This window comes from Gallus gallus, chromosome 4 (assembly GCF_016699485.2).
Source record: "Gallus gallus isolate bGalGal1 chromosome 4, bGalGal1.mat.broiler.GRCg7b, whole genome shotgun sequence".
Taxonomy (NCBI): Eukaryota; Metazoa; Chordata; class Aves; order Galliformes; family Phasianidae; genus Gallus; species Gallus gallus.
The window spans coordinates 53,467,845-53,486,219 of record NC_052535.1 but is presented as its reverse complement, the minus strand read 5'-3'; the positions used below and the strand labels follow the sequence as shown (position 1 = coordinate 53,486,219).

Sequence of the window (18,375 nt, the reverse complement as noted above, 5' to 3'; positions counted from 1 at the left end):
GGACTCCAATGGTGGAAAAGGTTAAACTGAGCATAAAAGAGTGCCTTGTTGCCAGCAGATAAAGTTAGGAATAAAACCTTCTCCAGTTAAAACTAAAATGTTAGCAAGATTTGATTAAGCAAGTAAATATTTGCATAACTTCATGGAGTGAGTGGGCATCGAGGAGTTTTGCAACAGAATTATTAATGATTTGCCAGTCTATTTGCCAAGAGCAGATTTCCAAAAAACTCTCCTAATTACAGGATTTTACTCTGTGTTGATTTGAATGCAAAGGTGAAAATAGCCGTATCAACAAATCCAGAATGAACATAAAGGTATGAACGTACAGCTAGAAGGGAATGCAAATCACATTGATTACCTTCGGTAGAAAAAAAGATTAAGGCAGGCTGGAAGAGTTACAGATGGTGACTCCTAACATTAGAACATTTATGGCTACTGTGGGCAAGTGTTTAACCTAGCTGCTGTTCTAGTATTAAATAACATGCACCTATAAACAACAAATAAGATTCGTCTTATTTTTTACATGACCAAAAGACACATAAGGTGAAAGCAGTCTTTTCCCCTCCTTCAACCACTTACCAGGACGTAGCAGTCTGCTCCCCAGTGCTGCTGCTCCTGGCACAAGGTAATTTCAATCCTTCCTTAGCACAGAGCTGTAAACACCTGGAATGACAGAAAACAATCACAATAATGTGCTTCAAAGTAAGGGTCTTATCCATACAGAGTGAAATTCTGGAGTTCGTCTCAAAATCATGCTTTCAAAGTGCAAAAAATGCTGGAATACCTCACTGAGGTGGAGCGTGCTTTGGTTCAGCAACCTGAAAACCAAAGTAACCTCAGAAGCACAGACTACATTTGCAACCTCACATTTCTTCAGGAGGCAAAGATGGGATTGAATCAACATAAGGATATATTCTGAATTCGGTTTTTTGCTCTGGAGACACATTGGCTTCTGTGCTGCCTACCACTTCCAGGACTTAAGCTCTTGAAAGGGGATTTTAAAAGCTATATATTAATGCAAAACAACACAAAAAGCAACAACAACAACAAATCAGATGATTAAAGCACAACAACTCTTGCTTGCTGTGCACTTCCATTCCTACGAGGTGAGGACCTGTGGAGTATGTGGCTGATCTGAAACCCTGCTTTACTCACAACATCTTCCTGCAGAGGAGGTGGCAGGAGAGAAGGACAGAAGGCCATGATGGGGACCATTCCCCATTGGAGGAAGATGGGTTCTGTTGCCCCCCAGAGAAGTGCTCAGCTTCAGGGTGGGCAGCTGAAAGAGCGTCAGTCTCAAGTTGATTTGAGGCAGCTGGTCACTGTGATTGTATGACTGTATTCTGACTTCAAAAGCCACCTTTTGTTCTCCAGTAATTGCCCTGTTGTCTTCTTAAAGAAAAACAAGTACACAAACAAAACCAACAACCACTTCAATGTAACCTACACTTCCAAGGGTCAAGAGCCGGCAGGCAGGGCTGCAAAACACTACCCAAAGAAGCATGAGCTCAGTAACCCTTCTGGCTTCTGTATGAAATTCAGATGTGAAAGTCAGCCTAGACATATTTATTCGAAATAAATAAACAAGCAAATTTTCCTTGGGCACTGACCACAGTATAAAGTTCAAAACTGCAATATAGCTGTGAGAGGGAAGCAGAGACGAGATAAAAGAATCACTAGGTATGTGAAATAATTAACTTGGCAAGGGAATTCTGAGGGACTGAAAAGAGTTTTCAAAGTCTGGTTATAATATTTAGTAGCATCTGCATAGAGGTTTTGTTTGTTTCTTTGCTCGTGTTTTTACTATTCCCAGGAACAAGGTGAAAGCCTTAGAGGATGAAAAGTTAGCACAAAAGCAGTTACTTTTAGAAGCATGGCCTCTCGCAGTTGCTGTGAAGAGCGTGGTGCTGGGCTGCAAGAAGACCAAGAGCTTCAAGGTTTTTGTTTTGCTGTATTAGTGCAGTCCTCCACCACGTGTCATCTGCCCAAAAGCACCATACATCACTGTGCTACTGATAACATTTCTGAGATATACACAGCACAGCATCTCAGAAACATACACACAAAGAAAAGAAAACTGAAGGGTTAAAGGAAAGTTTGCTTTTGCCATATGTCAGATGGCTGCTAAAAGGAAAATGTCCTTCGATGTATCGAACAATCAGAGCACAGTGATCAGATTAGAGCCACTTTCACATGATGCAGGAAGGCCCATGACAGCCCGTGTCCCAGGTAAAATACCTTCTCTTAAGAAAAAAGAAATCCCATTGCGGAATATTTTAAAAGCCTATTGGAGAAGCACTGAGGAGCAATAGCCTTACCAGGGAAGATTTTCAGGCTTGGGAAATTTCAGGAAGCAGGCACTAGCACTTGTAGTCACACTTCTGTTATGATATTATAACCGAAGGTGAATCTTGCATACTTTTCACATTTTAATATCTCTTTGGAAAGGAAACAGTAAAAATTGCTTGATGAACCACAGCTCAGAGGAAAGGTAAGGGAGGGGAAAGAGAGCAATTTCATATTAGTGCTGTGATTAATGCTAACAAGAGAAATAGTTCTGCTTCAAAACGGGAGCCGGAAGAGTGCCATTTCTCAGTGCCCCATCTCCCCCCAGTCTTCCACAAGCACAGCAAACTGCTCAGTTGCTGGCACAAATGAAGTGAGCTTTATAGTGAGCGTGGGCACCTAATGTGGAAGGGACGAGGCAGAGGCTGAGTAAATTGAGAGGGAGGGAGGTCGATACCGATTGACAGGCAGGGTGAAAAGGTTCTGATTTGATACTGACAGAAAGTTTATAAAATTACCTTATGCCGCATGTGCTGGCACCAAGGGGCTGCTGAAGGGCAGGTTATGAGCACGAAGTAGAGGAAGATGCATTTATTTATTTTCTCAGAGCACTCTGAGGCTTGCTTTGGGAACTGCACGTTGGTTTACATTCCAGCAAAGACAGTATCCTGTAAGTGAATCATTACTTTTAATCCGCAGCCCATTACAGAGCAGTGCTCTGACAGCTTCTTGATTTCTCTTGGGACACCCAGTACAATATGAAAAGGTTAATGGGAGCTAGGAGTACTAATAGCCATTATAGCATCAGCCAGCTGAATTCATCTTGCTGGAAAAAATGTTTCATTTTCTTTTAGGCAGACGAGGTGCAGATTTCTTTGAGGTTATCTTTATATAAAGATATATCACAAGGACATCACATATGTAATAATCTAAATTCAAATAAAGAAACCACTTGAGCCAGGCTCCAACACTTGTCTCAGGCCCTTACGTTCATTACTAGGACAGCTCTACAGCACTACCCCAAGGCAAGCTTTGCACTCCAGGCTACCTGCTTCTCCCCAGGAAGCAGAACTTCCCTCCCTGATGGCTGGGAGCATGGACCTGTCTCCAGCCAAGTGAGAGAAAAGGACTCGGGTGCTTTGGTTGTACTGCTGTATTTCTGGTTGTTCTGCACAACACTTCTTATCAGCAGCACTAATCTCCATTTTCACAGGAAGAATAAAGGTAAGCTCAGTATCAGTGGTTTTGCTATGGCCACAGCTGGTGACAGGTAACTGAAGCCAGGTTTCAGGTCATGAGCCACTGACTTGCACTGCTCTGTTCTTTCTTTACACTGCTGAAGGGCCTCTGTTACTGAGAACAGCCTCCTTAGCTTACATATTCTCTGACAAAGAAAAAGAAGCCATAAATTATTTTAAAGGTGCCAGGATAAGAAACACCCTCCCACCTCTGCATGGCATTCTCCCTTGAAGCAGCACAAACTGACTCCCGTAAATAAGAGCAAAATCAGGCCCACAAAATTTTACTTCAATTATGAGCCATTAGGTCTGGAGGCAAAACCAAACAAAGCCCACATTGACTTGCTTTCTCTTCAGCCTGTTATTTCATTTCTAAAACGTGTTGATCTCAGTCTTCCAAGGTATTATTTATCAGAACTCAGTGCTTCAGTTTTGGTCTGCATGCAGCCAACATCACTCGATGACCCAGTGGTTTTATCAGGAGGCACTATTGTCCTAAGGAGCTTCTATCAGTTCTCTTGAACTTAGCTTACTTCCATCTTTTCTTTCCCTAACTTCTCATCTACCTCCTAGCGTGGAACATCAAGTGCTCCCACAGCCACAAGGAACATTAAGGAGAGGTCACAGACAGCTAGAGATGCATATTAAGTGCTATCACCAGAAGCGGCTGCAGTAATTAATGAACAGCAGCGTGCCTGACTTTCTCTAGTGAGAGGATGTAACATCTGTATATCTGGGAAAGTTACACTGTGAGCTTTTGAAAAAGGTGGTGTGTTCACACCTGGTTGAAGCATTCAGACTAATGAACAGGAGCAGATGTATTTTACTCTTAATAATACCAATAAGTTTGGTATATTATCTGCTGGACACAGCTGCAGACATAAATTACCTCTTTCCTCCAGCCAAAATAAACAGATATTTGTGGCTAATTAGGACTTCTCTTTCCAGTTGTGAGCTTTCACCTTACTACATTTCTTGCTTTAGGGGGCAGCCGTTCAGAGAGGATGAGCAGAGGCCGTACATCCTGGAAATGGAGAGCAGCTGCTATGCCTCTAACCACAGGAAGAAGCCAGCAAACATGCAGAAGTCACAGCAACACCAGCTGCCATCTGCACAGTCATTAATAGAAGGAATCCCCAATGCAGCTCCGTGCTACAGAGGTGCTTCCGCACACACCGCAAGGAGGCTCAGGACAAACGTTCAGAGACTGATAGCAAGAGAACCATGAAACAGACCTCTGGGATCCAGAGGCCAGAATCCACATTGGCTGTCAACATGTAGTTCTGGAGCCAAAGTGCATATAATCTGCACAGAGAGAATGGTGAATATCACCATCTGCATGTGCCCTGGCTGTGTTTTGCAGTGCAACTCAAAGACTTCTGAGGCACAAACCCGCTGCTCGGACCTGCACACAGATGCAACAAACAGCATAATTCACGTATAGCTTTGACTCAAATCTTTCTTTGGGATTTATTTTTATTTTTAAAGGAACCAACAAACAAGTAGTTTATGCTGCATACTTGCCACTATTAGTAGCCACAGAGCAGAAGGAATGAGTTTTGTGCAAGGATTTCACTAAAATACATATCCCAGTATAGCAGCACTGCTGGACAGTAATTCACAAACAAGTTACCGTGCGCTGTATGGTGACAGAGAAGGATGCCTGCATTTTATGTCAGACCCTCATTCCCATTCCCAGCCCCTGCACTAAGCTTGTTAAACTGTTAAATCACTCTTGGCAACGATTTTATGCAAAAATAGCTGCAGTGATAGTCAAAGGGGAAGTGAAAATATGAATAATGCAAATACTGACATGCTGAAATCACCTTCCCGTATGCCAAAGAGCAGAAGTGACTTTAAAGCAGCAAAAAGTGTATAGAAAATGGGACATCTAGTGGCAACGCCCGCGAAGTGAAACTACAGAGATGAAACTATCCAAACACTTCTAAGCACAAGTTAAGTCTGTGATGAAGTAGAGGAATAACACTGATGATATGCAAGAGTCCTCTAAAATGCTGCATTAGGGCAAAATGTTATTCCAGGAGTGCATACAATTTCCCTTTCAGAATAATTAAAAGAAAAACAAAAAAATAGCATCCATGCAAACAGTTAGATATTCAATGGGTTTTTCTTTCACCATACACTTACTAGTTGTTTCCCTGTGCCCCGTCCCTTCTAAAAACAGAGAAGACCTGTGCCATTCAGCCATCGTCTGTGTAATGGATCCGCACTCAGAAATGTGATTCTGATGTCACTTGTAGGAAGTTAAAGCTGCTAACTCTGGCACTGAGTGGAAAGAAAAGGGTTGTTTACCTTCACCATCCCCACATCGTGCTGGCGTTTGATCCCACAGCACTTTTGCTGACTCCCAACAGCTGTAGGCAGGCCCTCCGCTAGCTCTGATCTTTTCAGTATGAAGCCATCAGCAGGATCCTGATAGTAATTGCTAAGTAAAACGCTCTGGTAGATCATCTCGAGCAAACAGTTTGTATTTGAATCGGGAAAGCTGACTTCTGAGCTGGAAGTGGGCCTGAGACAAACACAGCACAGTAAATGGAGAAAAAAAATAATGAAAGGTCCTGTGGTTTTGGGTTCTTTGTCATCAGTCCTTAAGATCTAAACTTGCATGCAAAGTCCTGTTACGTTACACACCGAGGAGTTAGGTTTCGTGCCAGAGAAACAATACACTAGCAAATCCTACAGCAGTGAGGAAAAGGATGAGTAAACAAGGAGAAAACAGTAAAGCCTGTAGATAAGCCTGGTTACTTCAGAGCAGGTTACAACTAAAACCATTGCAATTCATAAAAGCCTTTGGGTTTATCCTGCTGCACTAGCAATGGGTACATTTTCAGTACTTCCTAACATTCAAATAACTTCCTCCTCAGAGGACAGCAGATGGGGAAAGGATTTTCATGACAGTGAACTCTGTATAGACGACGCAGATTTCAGTCAGGCAAAGCTTTTTAACTTTGATATTCATAAAAAACATCAAGGAAAACAGCTTCCAAGCAGTCAATGAGAAATCAGGTCATGCACTGAATATCCTCAAAGAACTGGACTAAACCGAAGATACCAGACTTAAAAAGACTAATTTGAATGTAATTTCTCCTTAAGTTAACATGGCAGTTACAGAATTATTCATTTACTTTAAAAGCTGATATGTTTCCTATGGAAGCTCACAAGCAATGTTTCATTTCTCAGGAGTGCAAGCTGAGACAAGCAAGCAGATCAGTTTGTTCCATATCTCCTCACGTCAAGTGGCTCTGCCCCTGACATGGGTACTTGTTTATGCTTGAGATCTTTCACCTTCTGAAACACTGCCACCTTCTGATTTCTATGGAGCCTAACATTATGGACTGTTGTGAGGCTGGCAGCAAAAACAGGAGGTTGAAAGGGAATTTATTTGGGGGCTTAGCACTATCAGCATAAGCTAGTAACTTGCTATCAAAGGAGGGAAACTTCTGTGGGTTCATCAAGCATGTCTGCTCAACACGTCCCCTAGGAACCAGCCACCCACGTGGCAAAACAAACCCATGCCATGGCCAACACTCCCTTCTCCAGACAGTTTTACCCATCTTTCAAGCAGCAACAGAGGAAAAAAATGCTGGGTCTCCCCTGTCCTGAAGTCCAAATCAGAAACTTAGTTCATCTGTCCCTGTAATGCACTCCAGGCAGTCTCCTGGGTTTCTGACCAGTGTTTAAGCAGCCTCTTCACAGACCTGGCTCCAGTATCTTGGCCTCAGCCAGCAATATGGCTCGAGGCAGGCAGGTCAGCTCAAGCCACCTCCTACAGCCTGGAAGGCACATAAGCCCACCACCCACCTGCCTTGTATCCCTACCAGTAACCCTGACTTTCTGCATTCTCAGAGCCAGTTGGGCCTCTGCTTCCCATCTGAGGAATTAGGGCAGTGGGGTTGGGCCAAACACTGCCCTCAGGAGAGGGCACACACGGGCCAGGTGCAGCATATTTCCCTCCCAGCTTTAGCGTTGTACGCGGTGATTGAATTCAGCTGAGTTTGAACAAATTATGTGAATATAGGACTGGTATAGAGCAGTGATGAATCATCTTTTCCACCATGCTTATTCTTTATGCAATCATTTATTGTGGACCTCTAACTCCTCTCCTGAATATCCATAATCTTCTGACAGCTGAAGAGTCTTCAGTGATTTCACGTCTGAATCAGGGCAACACACACACACACAGGTCTCCAGCAAGGTCTGACTTCATCAAGTCAGAGTTAGAAAGTTTAAAGGCTTCTATTTTAACCGTATTGTGCATTTTGACACAGAAGTAGGTTACATCATTTCAGCTTCTGACAAATTGCCATAAGTCACTCTTGCCAAGATCATTTCATTAGGGACTTATAAAAAGACCACGAAGGCTTGCTCTAAAATCAAGGAAGAAAGAGTACAAGGGTTCACCTCCCTATAAGGCAAGACATGCCATATGGTGTGCTAAGCACCCTTACTGGGTGCTAAGCTGCGCTCACAGCCAGACAGAAAACCTCTGTGTGGACACTGAAAGTTCTATAGAAGTGCTGGGCAGCTCATTAACAGACCCCTTCATACCTCACTGCTAGGCAGCAACTTGTGCACTGGTTCAGCTCCTCCTGCTATGCACAGGGATGTTGGCCCAGCACAAGGCGGCCAATTCCTCTTGGAGGGTCTGAAGCTGAAGAGCAAGGCTGCAAGTCTTCTGTGCGGCCCCGGGGTCTGCCTCATGCCCAGATGTTATATACAGGAGCAAAAGAGGCCTCATGATCTAGCACTTTGTAAAGCATCACTATTTTCCTGGAAACTGTTTGGCTGAAGCAGCCGCATATCCCACAGACACATTTCCCTTCCTTCCACAGAGGTACCTCACAATCTAGGGCCTCCGCTTTTACTATATACCCAAAACCAAGCATTGTAAATCTGTGTATATTCCATCTGCTTTTCCTGGATCTCCTCTTCAGCTCCTCTGCCCCGGGCTCCCTCCATCTCACCTGCTCCTCTCAGTGCACGCACTCCAAGACACTCTAGAGGGCATCACTACTGCCCAGGCCAGCAAGCAAAGCCCACCAACACCCAGCTCTCAACCCACTCCATGAACCCATCCCAATAGCTGTCCCACTGCTTTTACTTCCTTGGTTTCCACCCTCTTGTGCAATAAGCTAAAGAAGTCAGCTTCCCTTCCACGTGCTGTGTTCCACTCCCTACTGCCCCCAGCCTGCCTCCCCCTCCCCACGCAGCTCCTTTTGGCCAGGTCTGCCAGCAGCACCTCACAGGGCTTGCAGGAGCAGCCTGCACTATCACCGAGTCAGCAAGGCATAATACCAACATCAGAGCTGGGCTTTTTCAGTTTTGACAGGAGAATATTAAGTTTTCATCTCATGTCTGAACTTACATGGCATTTGTATCATGTGGAAAGGACTGGTTTGAGTACATCAATCACCTCAAAGAAAGAGAAAACCGAAGAGGAGAAGTATATGCCAGCAAACCTTTCCTGCAGAACAGAACAGCTCAACTCATCTTCAGCAATCAATCAAGGCAGCAGCAAAACCCGTTCCAGCAGAGATAGCTGATCTCTTGTGAAGGAATGGATACCTCTGAACATTTCATTACCATTAGTTAAGACAAAGAGTTGCTTCTTAACATCTCCTTAATGCGGCATAAATATTAATAAGGCACACACCACCAACCAGACACAGTGCAGCTTGCAGATACTGCCGACCTTTAGAAAAACAACTCTGTCTCCTTCCCACCTCTTCTCCTGATACGGTTGAAATTCTCTGCTGCTAATCACATGCAACAGAAACAGCAGCATGTGTGTATGGGTTCCAGGCCTGGTTTTCAATTTACGTCCATCACTTGCTTCAAACCAGCAGCTACAGAAGTCACTTAGATAATACAAACTGTGTTTTTGTGTCATTAACTGTGTACTCAAAACACTATTAAAAGGAGACAGTTTTAAGGTTGGAAACAATGGGTCATTTTCTTTTTTTTCTGCAGGGACTTGGAGATAAGGAAAATAAATCTAAATCATCCCATGCTTTCTAGATCAATATGAGCTGATATTGCAGCCAAGCCATGGAATGCATGGATTTCTGGCATTACAGTTGTCCTTCTTTTTTATCTCCACGTATTGTCTCTTATGGATCGCTTGTGAGAGTTTTGATATGGCTGGCATGCTTCCTTGTAAGTTTTCTACAAATACTAACACTGTACTTCTGCAAAATTAGAATTTATACTCTATCATCAGGAATATAGATTACTGAATTCTGATACCTCGATAGCACTGATAAAGAAACAGCTGATAGGGACGTATAATCTGTATGGATGCCCAAGTGAAGGCTCACTTCATCTGGAAAGGGAACACAGTAAAATCTAAGTTAAAAATGGAAAGTAGATACTTAAGACTATGAGTAACACCGACATACCACCTCAGTGAGTCAACACTGCCTTACACTAAATAGAGCTCCAGTTTAACAAACCATAATAAGGTTCATGGCTTTTGATTACTGTGATTTGAAGGACTGTCTGCACCCTCAGAAGATCCTCCAGCTGCCTTTATGTGACTGCAAAGGTACTAGAAGAGAATGGCTTCCCAGCACTGCAGGCATGGCACACACGGCAGGCATCCCACATCCCAGCGCAGCACCTCATGCTACCTCAGCATATGCAAGGTTCCACCTTCAGCAGGGGACACTCATGTCCTGGGCCAGACACAGTCTGGGATCATACAAAGCTAGAAGATCCTCAGATGAGAGAAAGACCTTTGGATGAGACCAATTCAAAGCATCAAACAGGATGTGGGACACAGGCAGTGATTTTTTTTTCTAACTACTTCAAGTAGCATTGCCTATTTTCTAAAATTTCTGGCCATTATTGTGAAGGAAGCTAACAAATCAGTCTAACAATAAAACAAAATAATCCAGTAAGCCTAAATTTTATGGTCCATCATATTCTGTATTTAAATCATTCTGCACTCAGTCCTTTCCAGATACCTGCAAACTGGATCAAGTCTTCCCAGTAAGATGCGGCCACAAAACCTTGATTGACTACACTCTTCCTTTTCGAAGTTCCTGTTTGCATCACGGGATCTAGACATTCCCTGAAAGTGGAAGTAGGTTTCTATCCACCCACCTGAGCCCAAGAGCCTGGATTCTTGAACCAGCACTGTGTCTCCTGAGCACGACACAAGTCACAGGAGCAGTTCAGATGTGCCAGCATGCCTGAACAGAAAAACCATCTGGCTCAAGTCCCACCAACGCCCCTCAACACATCTCTTAAATGACTGCAGTTTTGATAGCCCTCCAAAGGGGTACATTTCCAAAGTAAAACTTGAGAGATGCAATGATATCTGAAGGGAAGCAAAAGAATAATGAGTTTCTTGGGAATGCTGAGAAATTAAAGCTGCTTCACGGGTCTTGCACAGCTGTGGCTGTGAGTAGAGCTGTGCTATTCATCAATATGAAAATACCCGTGCCAAATTAAACATCTGAAAAGAAATAGGTTATTCTACTCATTTTAAAGGATTTATGAATTTCCCAGAAGAAGGACTTTTCTGCTGTAAATCTTCAGGCTCCACCAGAAGAGACTTGGTCCACTGAGTCTTTGTATCCTATAATCTAAAGATGTAAGAGCAGCTGACTCTGTAGTTAGCACATCTTCATCAAACACAGGCTGATTCCCTCTTGTACACCAGTTTTCAACACACAAATGGTGAACACTTTGTGTTTTCCTTGGGAGATAATTTCTTGATGCAACCCATTTCACCATCAAGTATATTCTCCCGCTATTAGTGTTGCTAGTCTCTGCACTCTGTGCTGTTATGCCTAGTTACAGATTATGCTGTCTGCCTCAGGGTTTCTTTCCAGTGTTTATGGACAATCATGTTCCTCTTTAGCCACCAGCTTCTAAAAGCAGACATTTTTAACTACTTTAATTTTTCCTTCAAAATTCCTGAAACACTCTTCATCTGAATTCCCTCCAGTAGTCAACAACAGCCTCATTATGGGGCATCCAGATAATGCCTGGCACATCAGGGCTGAATAAAAAGGAGCTGTAGCCATCCCCACAACAGGACAGCTAGGTGTGTGCAGTATAGCAACACACAGGACACTTCAGATGCTTTGCAAACCCATGATTAATTTACTGCTTATGACCGTATCTTGTGTTTTGTCTCATCCTGCAGTTTATTTACATCCCCAAAGATGATTCATCTGACAGTATTTTTAAAGTCTTTGACTTACTTCTGACAGCTCTGAGTTAAAAAAGAAAAAAAAAAGACACATCCTTTGTTGTGAAGTTGGACATTGGATGTATAGATATGTCCAATAAGAGCTCCGGACAGTGGAAAAGGCACTCTGTACAGGAATTGAACCTTTTCTCTTCTCTCAGTAAAAGAACATGGGACTATTAGCAGCGTCAATCTTCATTTGGACAGAGAAATTATCAGCTATGTCTTTATCACAGAGGATCTGGGCCTCATCCCTTCACCTTTCTGCCCTGTGTCCCTAGCGCTGATGGAAAGGTGTTGTCTCCATGTCTGCATCTGAAGTCCATATCAAGAAATGGAAACCCATTTGAACAGTGGATGCATTTGATATCAATTGTGTGCATGATACCAAACAAATTCCTTGGATGCCTGGATATCCTTCCAAGTTATGCTGTAAGCAACAGGATTGAAATACGGAGATGACTCTCAAGGAGCGCTCATGTTACCTATGAGGGATGTTTGGAGTATTTATTCCTACACTGCAGCTATCTGTGAAATTAGGACATTTGAGATGCCATACTAATACCAAAACAAAACAAAGATCTGTTAATCCTCTGACTTCCAAATGTTTAACCAAATAACCCCACATACTTTTTTACATCGGTGTAAAATACGTGTCAGAGAAACACCATCTGTAAGTTTCCTATATGCAAATAAATGTAACAGCCTGCGTGTTGTCTGTTACACTTGTGCAGAGTAATTAAAAGATTATCTCTATTTTGTGAGATGCAACTAATGAAGAGCTTCTGCAAACCAAGTTATTAAAAGTGGGGGTTGGACTAGATAATAAAGCAATAGGAAAAGGTTTCAAACTAAAAGAAGGGAGATTTAGGTTGGATATAAGGAAGTTTTTTACAGTAAGGGTGGTGAGGTACTGGCACAGAATGCCCAGAGAGGTGGTGGATGCCCCATCCCTGGAGATACCTCAAGGTCAGGCTGGATGGGGCTCTGAGCATCTGATGTAGCTGTAGGTGTCCCTGTTCATTACAGGGGAGATGGACCAGATGGCCTTTATTGGTCCCTTCCAACCCCTATCATGCTGTGATTTCGATCCTGAAAAGTGGCCCAATCATTTGCATTATTTGAAATAGTTCAGGGTTATTCCTCTGCAAAGTCAGCTAGATAAAAAGTAATCTCTTTGTGCTCAGGAAGTATATGTCCTACAGTTTTATGGTTATTTATACTAATCGAGCAAAACCATTAGCCACTTTCTAATCCTTGACATGAGGCCAAAGTCATCTCCAACATATTCACAGAGAAAGAAGATGAAAACCTTACAGACAAGAGCTTGTCTGGTCACACATAGGGAAAACCTGCACAAACCAGACTGACCTGAGGGGTGTGAGGAAGGATGGCACCAAATTCAAGCCTCTAGATAAAATGCCCTCTAGATAAAATCTTCCAAAGCCCACATCTAACAGTACTGCATGCTGTTCAGAAGATGATGGGGTCCAAAATGATGCAATTAAGAGACTGACACGCAGCACAGACTGTGTGATAATTTCAAAAGCCTGAAGTGAAGAGCCAGGGCCAGATGGAATAAGAGCAAAGCCACCGCAGACCGGAGGATGGCCTCTCCCTCTTGCTTTTACCATCATATCTGCACCCTCACCAGGTTCTTTCCCCCAGGCTGCTTTAGCTCATGGCCACGGGGGCCACACGCCAGAGATTTCCATGCCAAACCACCCAGCAGTGCCCAGAAAAAGAAGTGGAAGGATACACGGACAGAGGGGAGTCGAGGAGAGGTCCAAATCACGTAATGTGGCATAGGTGCTGCAGCCTCCAGCAGTAGCCTTGTCTTCACAGCATGCCACCACGCACAAGAGGAATGCACAGCAAGTGTGAACAAGAGCATCCTGTTCGAATCAGCAGCATTGTGCCCTGCAGAAAACACCCCACTGCCACCTAACGTGACCTAACAGAAGTCCAAAATAAAACCTACGCACCTGAACAGAACGCTGGCTCTACAGTAATTAGCGTATTTTCTTCTGCCAAGCTCACTGCGCAGCTGTTGGCACCTCGCCTTAACTTCTACATGTGCCCCCCTCCTCAAAGAGCAAAACTGCCCACCTGTGGCCGTGGAGCAGCGCCCATAAGAGCAGCTACGAGGCGGGGGGCTCGGGCAGAGGTGAGCGGTGGGATGGTGTTGGGGCTGTCCCCTCCTAGGGGCCACACCGGCTTAGCGTTTTGGTCGCTTGTGAGGAGTAAGTCCTGCGGAACAGCTGGAGGACAGCTGGGTTAGACGCTGTCAAAGAAAAATAAGAAGTCCTAAAAACACGAGCGCGCAGGAAAACACTGCATTTTTTAAAAGCCCGAATCAGGTTACATTCAGATCTCAGTTCTCCAAAGCAGAGCCTAAATAATCCCTTCCGCAAACAGGGTCGGAAGGGATTTCTCTGATACTTTGTTACGGAGTAACGGCACCGGGCCAAGCTCGCCCACCGTATTCCCCCTCGATTTCTCCCGCAGCCGAAGCCGCTTCAGCCGTGGACCGGCGGGCAGAGTTTCAGCGGAGGAAGTTCGCGGCCGGCAGCGCGCGTGCGGGGAGAGGGAACGGCGGGGACAGGGGGCGGCGGGCAGCTCCGGCCGAGAGGAACGCCGCGGAGCCCCGGACTCACCTGCGCGGCGGCGGCGGGCGGCTCCCGCGGCTCACGGCGGCGGCTGCCGGCGCCCGCCCGAGGGCTGCGAGGCGGCGGGGCTGAGGGAGCGCCGCGCGGCCAGCTCCGCAGCTGCCGGATGAGCAGGCAGAGCAGCAGCAGCAGCAGGAGGAGGAGGAGGAAGAAGAGCGCCAGGTAGAGCAGCAGGTCGAGCTCTCGCTCCATGCCGCCCGTGGCTCGGCTCGGCGGGCCGGGGGCTGATCGCCGCTCGGCTGCCCGCGCCCGGAGCCTCCTCCCCTGGGCGGAGAGGGGCTGCCGGCGGGGTCCCGTAGCCAGCGGGCGGCCCGGCGTTGCGGGCTGCGCCACGGGGTCCGTTGCGGGAGCGACGCTCGCTGCCTGCTCTGGGAGTACCACAGGGGCCCGCTGCCAGGCCGAGCGTCCCAGGCGCGCTGAGCCCCCCCGGCTCCGAACTTGCTCAGTATCTGAAGACCTCTCTCCTTGAAGACGTCGTGTAAGAGGCAGCAACCGGGCCAGGAGCAAAAGCACTGCCACAGAAATAGAAATGTTCCTCTGAATTTTGACTGCTCTGTGCTGGTTTTGATGACTGGTACAATTGTAACGGCCTCATCCTAACTCCTAATTCAAAAAAGAGAACAACCTCAGCTGTTTTTTTTTGCTGCACTGTATCACTACTACGTGTCAGTCAGGCGGCAAAGGTGCAGCCCCCAGAGCCGAGGACGCAGCACTTAGGTCCAAGAGGAGTGCAGGAGCTGCCCAGCACAAGTCACTGAGGAGCTGCTGCAGCACGGCCTCAGCTGGCACCTCCACCATTCCCCTCCCTGCCTGCACACAGCCTGAAGACTGCCAGCCTTGGTGCCGAGCGGCTCAGGTGGCCCTCGCATGTGGCACCGGCTCCCCTAGGGAGGAGAGTGTTTCCTCAGAGGAAACTCTCTGTGCACATTTTGGGCACCATCTGTCTGCTTGCTTACACAGCTGATGTCACATCCACCACACTTGTGTGGATTCACAACAATCAGAACTGCCAATTAACGGCGTGAATGCGGGCACTGCTGTGTATATTCTATGCTTTGTCAGGGTGTGAGTTCCTGAAGTGAGATGTAAAATAAATGCATGAATTCTACTTCATAAGGCATCCTGGAGTCTTCAATACGCGTGTGGCATCAGTGTAAGTTAGAACCAGTCAGGTAACCTTGCACTGAGTTACCATTTTACACTCAATTCCCCATCGGCCTTTTGTCACTATAGTTAATAACAATGGTTAATAAACAGCTCAAAGCAATTTGGGAAAACGATTATTCACCTTCTCTTGAAGTAGCAAAACTCCATTCTAACATCATCAACACTGTAACAAATACTACCTGGTGAAACAGGGAGAGCCACCAGCACCCATCATTGCCCCGTGCTCACACATCCCAGTCTCAATAATCCAAACCCTCCCTTTTTGCTTGTATTATCAGTGAGAAACCAAACTACTGGAATCACTATTTTCTTATCAGCATTTCTTCACAAGGAACTGAGAATCAGCATCTTTGGGAAATAGGGCAGAACTAATACTTGTATTTAACATGCACAGACCATTTGGTCAGGCCAACGAGAGCCCCTGTATGACAGACACTGGTGATACAATGCCTTCCAGGTGGCTGCGATACACAGCAGGCTCTGAAACATCCTTTTACACTTCAGTAACGACCATGCTTTAAGATACATTTGTAAATAGCAGAGGCATATTCACACAGCTTCAAAAACATATCTTCTGGTTTAAGAGAAGGATTTAGGCTGGTCTCATGTGGAGCCAGGTATGGGATTCAATGATCCTTATGGGTCCCTTCCAACTTGGGTTATCCTATCATTTTGTGACTTCAGTGTAAAGATTGATTACTGTCAGAACAGGCTGTCCAGACCGAACAACAGAAAGCTGTTGTGACTCGATAAGCAAAGCAAAGCAATGACTTTCAGTGCTTCAAGTAAACACGTGACCAAGATTAATTTCTGGATTGTAACAGATGAGGGAAGCTGAATAAGCACGAGAACTAATTAGAAAAAAAAAATCAGTTTTTATTTAATGGTTTAACTTGCTTGTTTATTATTTAGCCCACTTAAACTGGAACAGATAGCACCTCTCCTGTAATTGCATCAAGGCACACTGTTCTAGCCTGGTTACAGCTGGCAATGCAGCAAGAACATAGTGAGATTTCCCTCGTGCATTTGTAACCAACACACCTATTCGTTCAGTTAACAGTCTGAGTCACAGCAGCAGTGTGGACAATCTGGGACTGGTTGGTTGGAGCTACAAAGGTGGGCACATTCCATTAGTAGGCAGCAGAAATTCAGGCTGAGGTATCTGAGCACCTTACAGATACTCCAACAGCACACCAGCAACAGCAGTATGATGCGGCACTCCAACCTGAAAGTACTGTGGATTATGAGAAGGGTAGCTGTATAGTCAACAAATATTTAGAATAGTGCTACATAATCAATAAATATACAGAATAGCATGGTCAGATTAGCATCCACAGATTGTAAAGCTAGAAAGATTATCATATTGGAAAGGGATAATCTGAAACAAATGGAAAGTACGCACCTGTATCATAGGCTCACAAAAAACCTCCAAGAAGAGTAATCTCCAGAAAGAGATCCTTCCTCAGAGGCAGTCAGCCCTTAAATGGGGTCAGGGAGAGGTGCAGCCACGCTCCACCCTTTCCAATCACACAGCTGAATTGCCTTCACCTGTGGCTGACTCAGTACTCGCCTCAGGTGATCAATCAGAGGTTCAGGCCGTGATTCAACAGTTCCCATACAGTAGCACAGCACTGAACTTAATTATTTAAAATAATCCAGGTTTCCAAAGAGAAAAACGGCCCTAGGTATTGTTAAATATCTCTCACAGATCAGCTGTGACCTATGATGTTTTCAGAAGTGGATTTCCTCTGTGTTGAGCGAGTGTTGATATGTGGGTAAGATCACATAATATCATTTTCTCTTCTTTTCCCATAGGAAAATAAAATCCAAATCAATAGTCGTTCTCCTTGTTATTTATCCCGTTGAAGCTAAGAATGCAGTGCTTAACCCAATGTTTCTGGCAAGCAATATTCGAGATCAGGTTATGAGCAAGTGCTCATTTTAAAACCAGTTAAATTGATTTTTGCCTACTCCACATGAAAGTATGCAATAGCTTCTACTTCACAGACATTTGTTATTTTCCAAAATGATCAAAAATTGCTCCCATTCAGATTCGGTATAAAGAAGTGTCAGACTCCTCTGAATGTGAAGATGCTTCTAAAATCTTGAACAACACTGAAATCCTAATGCAGACTGATTTTTATGTGTTCAGAGCCTTCCAAGCTGGCTCTAACAATTTCGGCTTAACGTGACTCTTTAAACTTACCAACTGCTTTCCACTATGAACTTTGATCAATAAATTCAAGAGTGCCATTTGCTTGGAGCGCCAAACTGAAGTGCTTACCTCTGTGGCTCAGTGACAAATTGCGTGATGTAGAGATGGCAGAGCTCTTGGTATTTAGCTATTGTGCTGAGACTCAACGTTGCAGATTAATTAAGTGCACTCACGTGGCAGCAGGACAGCACGTCAGCCATTTCAGGTCAGTCTTTGGAAAAGTGCAGAGATACAGGCAGCAGCAGCAGCAAGAAAGAAGAGAGCTCATTTCTTTTGCTCCAACTCCGTGTCTGATCTAGAATCCAGTCCTGCAAATGCTTTCCGATTTCCTAAAGGGATGGCAAGAGCTACAGGGTCTGAACTTTGGGTAGGACTCATTCTTAGGTGCAAAAAACTTCTTCATAAGTCAGCAGATTATGCGAAGGCTACAGTATGGGAAGGAAGAGCAAGAATATTCTGGGGTGTGCTCAGAGGTATCTAGCCTATGAAAGATGATTAAAATGAAAATCCAGTGAGTGGATGACCCAGAAGTTATTACTAACTTGCATTCATCTGGTGCTTAGATGGTTTGGTGACTGT

The 18,375-nt window shown here is 44.8% G+C and overlaps 1 protein-coding gene across 7 annotated transcripts in view; it reads right to left on the bottom strand.

Moving 5' to 3' along the window:
* Positions 1-17,037, bottom strand: part of ANXA5 (annexin A5) — a 43,131-nt gene extending 26,094 nt beyond the window's left edge. Inside the window, exons 1-3 of one of the 7 annotated variants that reach the window (XM_046940311.1) lie at positions 14,403-14,519; positions 13,731-14,029; positions 580-663 (exon numbers count right to left, since the gene is read on the bottom strand). The gene's annotated coding sequence lies outside the window, so the exon portion shown is untranslated. Of the gene's footprint in view, positions 1-579; positions 664-2,804; positions 2,890-5,672; positions 5,766-5,837; positions 6,040-13,730; positions 14,030-14,402; positions 14,520-16,983 lie in introns of those variants that run through there. The other 6 variants (XM_046940312.1, NM_001397312.1, NM_001397311.1 and 3 more) reach the window with 6 other exon arrangements.
* Between the last annotated feature and the right edge of the window lie 1,338 nt (positions 17,038-18,375).